The sequence below is a fragment of the Thunnus thynnus genome, chromosome 14 (genome assembly GCF_963924715.1).
Source record: "Thunnus thynnus chromosome 14, fThuThy2.1, whole genome shotgun sequence".
Taxonomy (NCBI): Eukaryota; Metazoa; Chordata; class Actinopteri; order Scombriformes; family Scombridae; genus Thunnus; species Thunnus thynnus.
In genome coordinates, this window is record NC_089530.1 from 27,759,873 (window position 1) to 27,769,670 (window position 9,798).

At 39.3% G+C, this 9,798-nt stretch overlaps 1 protein-coding gene across 1 annotated transcript in view; it reads right to left on the reverse strand.

Moving 5' to 3' along the window:
* Nucleotides 1-4,354, reverse strand: part of slc8a1b (solute carrier family 8 member 1b) — a 150,128-nt gene extending 145,774 nt beyond the window's left edge. Inside the window, exon 1 of the mRNA XM_067610795.1 lies at nucleotides 3,523-4,354. The gene's annotated coding sequence lies outside the window, so the exon portion shown is untranslated. The remainder of the gene's footprint in view (nucleotides 1-3,522) is intronic.
* Nucleotides 4,355-9,798: the final 5,444 nt, after the last annotated feature.

The following is a 9,798-nucleotide window of genomic DNA, read 5'->3' on the forward strand; positions in this document are numbered from 1 at the left end:
TGGGCTATGTCATGCTGACAAAATCCCAAAACCAAAGAATCATAATGATACAAAAAATCTCCAGGGTTGTGTAAATGGTAATTTATGCTTGAGTCTGTATTTGACGACCTGGGAATGAGAATGGGTTGGTCTTTTCAGCCCTAACCCTAACCTTAACCCTAACCCAAGCACTTCAGGCCTTCCTCCAAGCCTGCAGTGATGCCCTTGATTGTCAGCATCTCTGAAGGTGACTCATTTTGGCCACTAAAGAAGAAAAAAAAAACAAAAAGCTTAATTTTATATATTAGGCCTTCAAAGTGCTCTCTGGAACTAGTCCTGGGATGGCTTGTGTCCATGAAATTGGAAATTTTAAATTTTTTCGTAGAGCTAAACCAAATATATTGTTGGAAAGGTCTCGGCCTGGAGAGTATGAAGATTGAAGATTATACATGGCTCCTACTTTGAAATACTGACCTTTGAACCTTGACCTCGGTGCATCTTTGAAGGCTTATAATTAGGCAACAAAAAGGGCTACAGACATGGGACTAACCGTTATAGAGAGCTCTTGACCTCAGCTATCATGTCAATATAGTCAACAATGGGGGACGCTGTCAAATACAGGTAAAATATGGCCAAAATGAATTTGCATCCATTTAACAATTACATATTTAAAATCTGATTACAAAAAATATGTTTACCATCCCCTTAAACTCCCCAGTGTACTCTCAGTTCAGTATTTGCAACTCCCAATTATGTCTTAAAAACTACAATTCCCTAGAGCCGTGCCATGCAGCTTGATACAAATCAGCACCACAGTTGTAGTTCTTCCAGTTTGCAAAGTAGGATGGGTCATAATATATCAAATATATCGAATATCTAGTACAGCTGAACTAGTAACACTGCACTGAGATGATCTATGTAAGAAAAAGTAAAGATGTTGGCTTATTTCAGATATTTTAGCCAAAACAGGAGTCGAATGCGCCAAATCCGTCAACAACACAATGCTAATGTATCTTTAACAATGCACAATGTTAAAGATATCATTTAAAGAAAAACCATGGTGACAGTGAGGAAAATACTTCCAGGCGGCAGGTCCTTGGGTCCGCCCACTGGACTGATGCAGACTGATAAAATTAAAAAAATAAAATAAAAACAAGGATAAATATTGTGATTAAATGTTAAGTAATGTAGATGTTATAGTTTTTGTTTTTTTAAAAAAAAGAACAACAGATGATTGATAGATTAATTTCCCTGACTATTTCATGAACAACCATGAGACTGGGTTGCATGGGAACACAAAAAAATCTGTTTAAACTGATCTTGTTATAAATTTCTTTTTGGCTTTATATTTGGGACACCACAGTGTTGTCCAGTTGTATTATGTGTGTGAAATAAATGCCATCTTTTAATTGCATTTATGAATAAACTGTGAGTAACGTGGACACAAACTGGTCGGCATTTTGCATTAAATTGAATTCCTCGCCAAAATGAAAATCCTAATAATCTTTTACAAGATAATAGAGCCAGAACAAAAGAAGCCAAAACTGACCTACAAAAGCTTGACAGCAATCTCAACTTAATGATGAAAAAACAAATTTTTGACAATATTACAAAAAATAACAAAAACTAAAATTTGCCATAGGACAACCTTACTTAAAACTGTATATTTTTGTAGTATGTTGATAACCATAAGAATATATTCCCCTTACATTCCATTTTCATCACTTACCATTACAGTAATGGTTTGCTAAATCTGCTTCTTCCAGCCAGGATGAAGCTCTTCTCAGCCATTTACCACTGACTTATTTACAACATAGTGACCCAGCAGTTATTACACTGTAGCAGCTTCATGTCTGGAGAAAGCTTTGTGTGTGTGTGTGTGTGTGTGTGTGTGTGTGTGTGGTTTATTCTCCCCTCAACTGGGTTGAGAACAGGCCTAATCACTGATCGATGCAGACCCACTGAGAGGTGGCCTGAATCTGCCGTCAGATGCTCTCAAAGCTGAGTTGTAAACCCATCTAAAATGCCATATCTCACCTTTTCAGGCTGACATATAGCTTATCTTTGTATTACACTGCTGTTAGAGGTATCAAACCGATAAAGGCCCTTATAAAAGGAAAAGGATCAGTGATTAATAGAAAAAAAACGTTACATTCTGAGGCTGTTTTCACATTGGATCACCAAAGGATCTTATATTTCATCAAAAACCAACATCACTGATCAATGTAAATACAGCAGTAAAGACTTGGTTGGGATTCAGTTTTTCATTGTCATGAATAAATTCTTCATATTATTCACAGTGGGTGAGCTACAGCTCCTCTGTGTCATGCCCATAAAGCCCCGACTGAAGTCAGCCGGAAAAGAATTGCCTGGAAAGCCTTGATGGTACCTGCCTGATGTGCCGAGCAGCTCGTCACAAGACGAACCGTTTGTAGTGTCACATCAGGAGAATGAAAATCCGCTGTCTGCTGCTTCCTCTAATGTCATATATGTGCCAGGTTTACAGGAACAGTTAACTGATGAGTGAGGCTCCATTGTTTCATTTCTCTTTCATAACAGTTTCCAAACACATCAGTCAGAGAGTAAAATAAGCCTTTATGATCTGATTTAAGACTGAAAATCCAACTGATCCAGTTATGTCTAATTCAGAGACAACGCTAAAATAAACCCATTCAAACTCAACTACGGGGTCAGAGCTCAGATTTTTTCCCCAGTCTGCTCTGCACTGATGTGCAAAGGCACTCCAGCAGCCCCAAGAGCATCCAGAGGCTGCTCCGGTTTGGCGCAATGAATGGGGGACCCTGCAGAATTGCGCAAATGGCTCTCAATGCGCTTCAAGCGACTGGACCGTTCATCCTCTGCAAGGATTACCATCTCTAGGGGGGAAATTTAGCCTGGACTGCGCATGTTTGTCACCCAACTTCCACATTGAAAGCCTATAAAAAGGTGCAAGCGTGGTTATCTGGACGTGCTCTGCATCCGTAATTATTATTCCTACACAAAAAAGCGAGGCAGGCGATCGGACTTAAACATGAGGGGAAGGGAGAGGAGCGTAGGGAAGGAGGGTGGGAGTGAAGGGCTAAAAAAGAAAAAAAAAAAAAAACAGCCCCTGAAGCGAAAGGAAGCAGCCTCTGGAGTCTATACCGGTTGCTCATTTTAATGAAAAGCAAATGACAAACACCTTCCACCGCACCCAGTGATTTCAGAACCAGCGGTCATCTCTCTACAAATTTCCATATCACAGAGGAGGAAAAGCGCAGTGTGGAACGCGTGGTGGGGGAGGATGAGGTGAGGAAACATCGTCTCCACATCGCATCCAAACCCCTCCGACGCATGGTGCTTTCAAGTCTCCAATCGGGGCGACTCTGTCCCCTTTCCATCCTAATCACTCCACCACCCTTCTTCTAAAAAAAAACAAAAAACAAAAAAACTTGCTTTCACCAGACAGTGCCGCGAAATAGAGGTAAAGACCCCCAGCATTCATCATCATTAACATAATTATCCTCGCTGAAAACGTACCCAGAAAACTGCAGAAGGTCCTACCTTTCTATCCAGAGAGTGTCCACAACCCGGACCGGTCAGTATTAAAAGCCGCACTACTAGTAATAGCAGCAGTACAAGGAGTAGGAGTAGTAGTAGTAGTAGAGGTAAGCCAGCAGTGGGGAATGGTAATGGAGACGCAGGGAGCTCTTATACGCCAGCCAAGGCGACCGAGACGCACAAAAGGAGGGGAGAGGAGTCCGGATTCCCATGCACTGACAGTTTTTTATTTGTTGCTGTTGTTTTTTTGCTGTTGCCTACTCCTCGTTTCCATGCAGCGCGACCTGAGCGACCTGTATGATCGGATGACCGGAGCGGCGCTTCATCAGCAAACCCGCATTTGTTGGGACGAGGCGCGCAGCACAGCGGACTTCTTCCTCATTCTTCCCTTCCCGTTCCCCCTCTCGCTCCGTGCAAGCGCAAGAGAGAAAGAGAGAGTGTGTGTAGAAGAGTGAGCAGGTCTCTCCTTCTTCCTTCCTTCCCTCACACACATACACACTCACACACATAAGAATCAGCTCGCCCTCCTCCTCCTCCTCCTCTGTCTCTCTGTGCTGTGTGTGTGTGTGTGTGTGTGTGTGTGCGCGCGCGCGGGCGTCTCTCTCACTTTTCTGTCGTTGTCTACACATATATCTTGCTCGTCTCTCTCACACACACATTCTCTCATACACTCGACCCCCCTCTCTTTCTTTCTCACATACACTCGCTTTGCCCTCCTCTCTTAGGTCAACATCAATATCCCGCTGAGAATATAGTGAGTCCAGAAACGTGTCACATCCAAATCTCAGCTCCTCTCTGTCTCCTTGTCTCAGTCTCTCCATATCGGGAGACAGACACGTTGAAGGATGTTGTAAAGCCAAGTTGCTATGTATTGCATTTTTTTTTTGTATTGGCCTATTCAATGTACATGAAAAATGCTTGTTTCTGATTGATTGGCAGGTGTCCATTAAAATATTATAGTGGGATACCTCCTGTAATAAACCATGATTCTGAATCATAAGCTTGATCCAGTAAAAAGCGTGGTTTGATTAAACTAAACAACTAAACAAACAAACGAACACATTGACAACACTGAGCTCCACGTTTAATATTTCAAAACACTGCAAGTATATAAAAGAACACTTTAAACAAACGGAGAGCTACGTGCATCCAGCAAAATCAGCTCTGGATAATTGAAGTCCATTGATTCAATGACCTTTTAGAAATACTGGCATTCTAATAACTGCATCAAGAAGAATAATTTGCTACTCAGAATGGATAAATGCAGAAGAATCCATTTGAAAAGACAAAGTTTATCATAGCCTAACTTTTGTCATTTGGTAAACATACTGCAAGAGCAATGATGCACTCAGATCTGTAGGAAATAACGGTCTGGAGGGAGGATTTTTTTTCCACCTTAATTGTTTTCTCTCCTCTCTTCCATCTATCAAGATTAACATATTTACACAGCAATATGGGCAATGATTTCTTTTTATTCTAAATTACGGCAGTTTATTCTAATGAAAGGCACAGACAGGGAGAGACGGAGCAACAAGAGAAAACGGAAGAGGAGAAAAGAAAAAAACACTGAATTGCATGCATGGGGTGGGCTTTAGTGGATAATACAACATCAATCTGATATGAAGGCATATTCATGATAAAAAAGACTCATCATAATTATATTATAATGATTGCTAATATTGTAAATGAGGCTGAAACAGTATATTAACTAGTAGTCATTGGGAAGATTAATTCTGTGATACCACAAAACATTACACCCAGCAGCCTACGGACAAAAGTCATATGATGTGGAGTTAATAGTTTTATCTTCAAGACTCTATGGTTAGTTTTTGAAAATTTCTGACCTTATTGACTGGCAGTGGTAGAACAATTGTACAACAAAACTGGCGCAATTAGAATAATTTAAAAGTAATATTATCACATTTTGGGGTGACCTTTGTAACGTGTCAAACAAACTGTCTCCCCATGCTTTCGTATATATCGCTACAGTCACTATCAAATAACTTCCAAAGAAATGCCAAAGAATAATGATCTTAAAGTTATAATCCTTAAAATTTCAGTCCTGGTTGATTTGGTGACACCCGTGGTTACTGGGGGTATTGGCAAATTTGATGTAATACTACAAGTCCCAGAATCCTAGAGGCAGAAAACACTCCTTGTGCTGCTTTGTTCGTCATGGCTAATATTTTGCTAAATGAACGCTTTTAATGAGCATCAGCCTTAATGATTTTCCCCAAGATATAACCAAATTTGGCAGAACTAGAGCTGGAAAACAAATCTGCTTTGTCAAATCAAGGCTTTATCAAATTCACTGTCTGACCGAAACAGACCCATAGCTAGGATAATTAAGTGTTTCAAGGAAGTCAACTAATGTCATTTCCAATTAAGTTTATGATTACAGTATACTCATTATTACATCTGTAGTTGGTGACATCAATCATCACAGCACTGCAGATGTATACTGCAGCAGTGTTCTGCTCTGTATCTGTAGGCCATAATAATACAAGAAATGAAGTATACTGATTCTGAGTAACTGAAGAATTGACTGAACTGCAGCTCTAATTGCGGCTGCACAAGATATTTGATATAATCTGAAACTCACCTGGTAGAGTAAAAGGCAGCTTGCTAAGTATCAGTGGTCAAATAATTAGGAGCTAACAGGCAGTAAGACCAGGCAATAAGTAAGACCAGAAGCAAACATTTTGGAAAAACCTGGAAAAAATCTGTTCACCTGACATTCACTGGGGTTAATTGCAAATAAGAAGCAGCTGAGCAGTTAGGTGATTGGCTCAGGTGACCTCTAACGGGGGAAATAGACACACTGGGAATGGTTATGTAGGCATCACCGGTACAGAGCCCTCTGCAGGGATGCCTCATAATGTCTCCTCAAGTTTATCAGGACGGTAACGAAGGGTGTTGTTGACCATGGGTCAGGGTTATACAATATAAACCAGCCACTGCTTAGCAGGAAACTGAAGGCAGTGCAAGACAGGGTTTACTCAAGAGAAATTATGTGCAATGTTGACCACACTGGTGATGTTGAGGGGCCTCATCAGCTGGTGTTTCAGCCTGTGGAGTTCAACTTAAAGAGGCAGGTAGCAGATGCATTGCACAAGGCTGTAACAAGGAGGTGTGGTCAAGTGGACTTCCTGAGCACAGAAAGGAAGGAGTAGAGATTTAAGGGAGACCATTTGGGACAGACCTGATGGAGACACTGACCTGGGCATCAAATGAATAGACAAGCTGGTGCTGAAGCTCAGAAAGGGCAGGGTTGATAGTTACAGCACGTACAACCAACAGGAACACCACAGCAGACTCTAAACGATGGATAGATTCAAGCTTTATGGATAGAAAAAGGTTCAGGCAGACAAACAGAAAAGCTCTTGAGAATACACATGCTTACATGTAGCTTTAAGTTCAGGCTCAGACAGAGATACTGATTCAGCCAGAGAAGCAAAAACAAATGCAAGCTCTGGCAGAGAAGCGACAACTGATACTAGAAGTTAAGGCTGAAGGACTCTACTGCAAGAAAACAAGGGAACTGGAAGCTGAAAACAAATCGATAAGGGGGCAGAAGTAGAACTAACAGGTTGGGAGAAGGTTACTTGATTGAGAAGTAGAGGGCAAATTAGCTCAGAAAGGCAGGAAATGCACATCTTTATTTTTATAGAGGAACTGCTCTGGTGTTGGGCAGCAGAGAAACAGTTAAGGTGGCTGACTGCGAAAGGGAATTGCTGGTCAGTGAGGTTAGAGAGGGTGATCTGTTAAATGGGGAAGCAGGTTAGCCGGCAGACTGAATGATCGCTGGGGTGGCTGAGCATCCGGGGGAACTGTAGAGTGTTCCTTAGAAACCACGAGGAATACTCTCGGACTGTGGGCCCCTTTTAGGGCGCCTTTGCAACAACAATTGCATAAATTTATTTACATTGTGCACTTACGAAATGTCATGCTAGGCTAGTGTATTCTGTGTCATTTCATGTTGTATTCTGATTGGTTTGTTTGTAGACGTGGGTTGTAGTGGCAGTCACATTGTGAGAAGCTGATCTTAAATTTCTGTCAGAATTTTGTCTCAGGCTGTCTTTGGTCTCTAAAGCTCCGAGACAAAAGCATGTTTAAAAAGTTTCCACAAAGATATGCCTCACTTAAACTAACAAATGAATAATCAGTTGGATAAAATGCAGTACTGGGAAGTTGTAGTTATAAATACAGAATATTACCTGGCCTAGTATTTGCACCTTGTAGTATGCCAAGGTGATTTACAAGTAACCTCAGAACTATTTCATTAGAAAAATGCTTATACATTTATTTTCTTTCCTTCCTGGCTGGCTTCTATGTTTCAATCAGATGAGTGAGGCGTTCATCACAACACAAAATTGACTTTAGGCACAATGTCAACATGCTGTACCAGTGACATGTATAATATATCAACTATGATATTACAGCATTAGATATAGGTATGATATATCATAGTTATAATATTATGGAAGGTCTAGCTTGTCCACAATTATAAAAATAAATTGTGTTTGTTTCTTATTAAGTCCTTCAATTTATTTGTAAATACTTTTTCAAAATAATAGATCACTTAGTATAGATTTGAAAAAAACAAAATCTTTATCGTCTTTTCGTGACTGGAATTTTTTACCTTGGTTATTATTGTGCTTTCATTGAATTATAAAGAGGTACTTTATTTCATTTCTGTCATGATAATAACGCATAATTTAATACAAGTGGATTGAACTAGAAAGGAAGAGTAAAGGAGAGAGCCCTCTGCAGATTTGAAATTGACAGAGGAAGGTAAAAGCCCGTTCATTCATAATTCAGAGGAGCTGCACCCCGGGGTGCCTCCTTAGAGCACAGCCATTCTCACACCTGTCAATCAAACTGTCCCACTAGCACTATAGGAGCTAAGCAAGAGTACAGTATATGGGTGACATAAGCAAAATACAACATCTGTGTAGACTGAGAGAAATTATTCAACTGGAACATGGAAAGTTATACATGTTATAAGAAGACTCTTAATTAAAGGGGAAAAAACCACTGTAAAACATTGTTACAGTGTAAATAATTATTTACACTGTAACAATGTGATTACACAGTGTTTTTTTGATTATTGATTATTAATGAGTTTAATTAATTAGATTATTAATTGTTTTTTTTTTATTCTTAATCATCTACCAAGTCATGTGCTGTTATCTAAATAACTCAGAAAAAAAGACAACATTAAATAATTTCCTTATTTAAAGGAAAAACTACTATTTAAAACTACTATTTAATGCAATTGCAATAAAAATGCTGTTAATGCTTTTTGAGTTTGGAACATAAAGCCTGTCAATATTTCAAAAGGACAGATGAATAACTTTGTGTTTTGCAAAGACAGATCATAAAGTCGTCAAAAATAACTTTTTAGCACCTCATTGTGGGATTTATTTTAATGACTACAATATTTCCATAAGAAAAGTCTATTTTAATAGTTCACAAGACAAATCATTTTGCTTAAGTGTTTCAGTGTGAATTTCTCCACTTCAGGGTAATATTGGTGTACACTCCTTTATGAATACAGACTGAGAAGCGTGCTGCATCTCTACAGGGATGCATTGCATTAAACTGTCACCATGATTATGATAATGGAAGACTGCTGTTTTGGAATAGGATAATTTACATTTTAGTATAATTTGGATGTGGTAAAATATGGGAAAGACCTTCTGCTAAAGATGGCAATTTGTCATGCAGTTACAAAGAGAGCATACACACAAAGAATATATACACACATGTAAGGAATAAGAATAGGAAAGTCAGGTCCACGATATGGATGAAGCCCAAATTCTTATTCAAATACAATTTTCTCAGGTCCTCCTCTCTTGCAAGCACACACACACACACACACACACACACACACACACACACACACACACAGCTGTGTGCATTCACACTATTTTAACCTCACAATGATGCCAGAGGGAAAATATTCTGCAGTATTAAGACATTGTCCTTCAGGAGCAGGTTACAGCTCAGATTAAACCCCAGTGCTGTGATTCTTTTAGACACCGACAGCTGAGGTAAAAAGCCACTAATGGACTTGTTAGTCAAACTACAGTCCCAAAGTACTACATAACATGTTACATAAAGTGTTTATAAGTGGACAGTTAAAGTTAAATTACCATCACAACAAAAGTAGAGAGCTTAATTTAAACTATAAGCAAATCTGACACTTTTTTACCTAATTGATTGTATTATCTTTATTTAATTATTTGGTTAAAGTTACTAATGTATAAATGCACT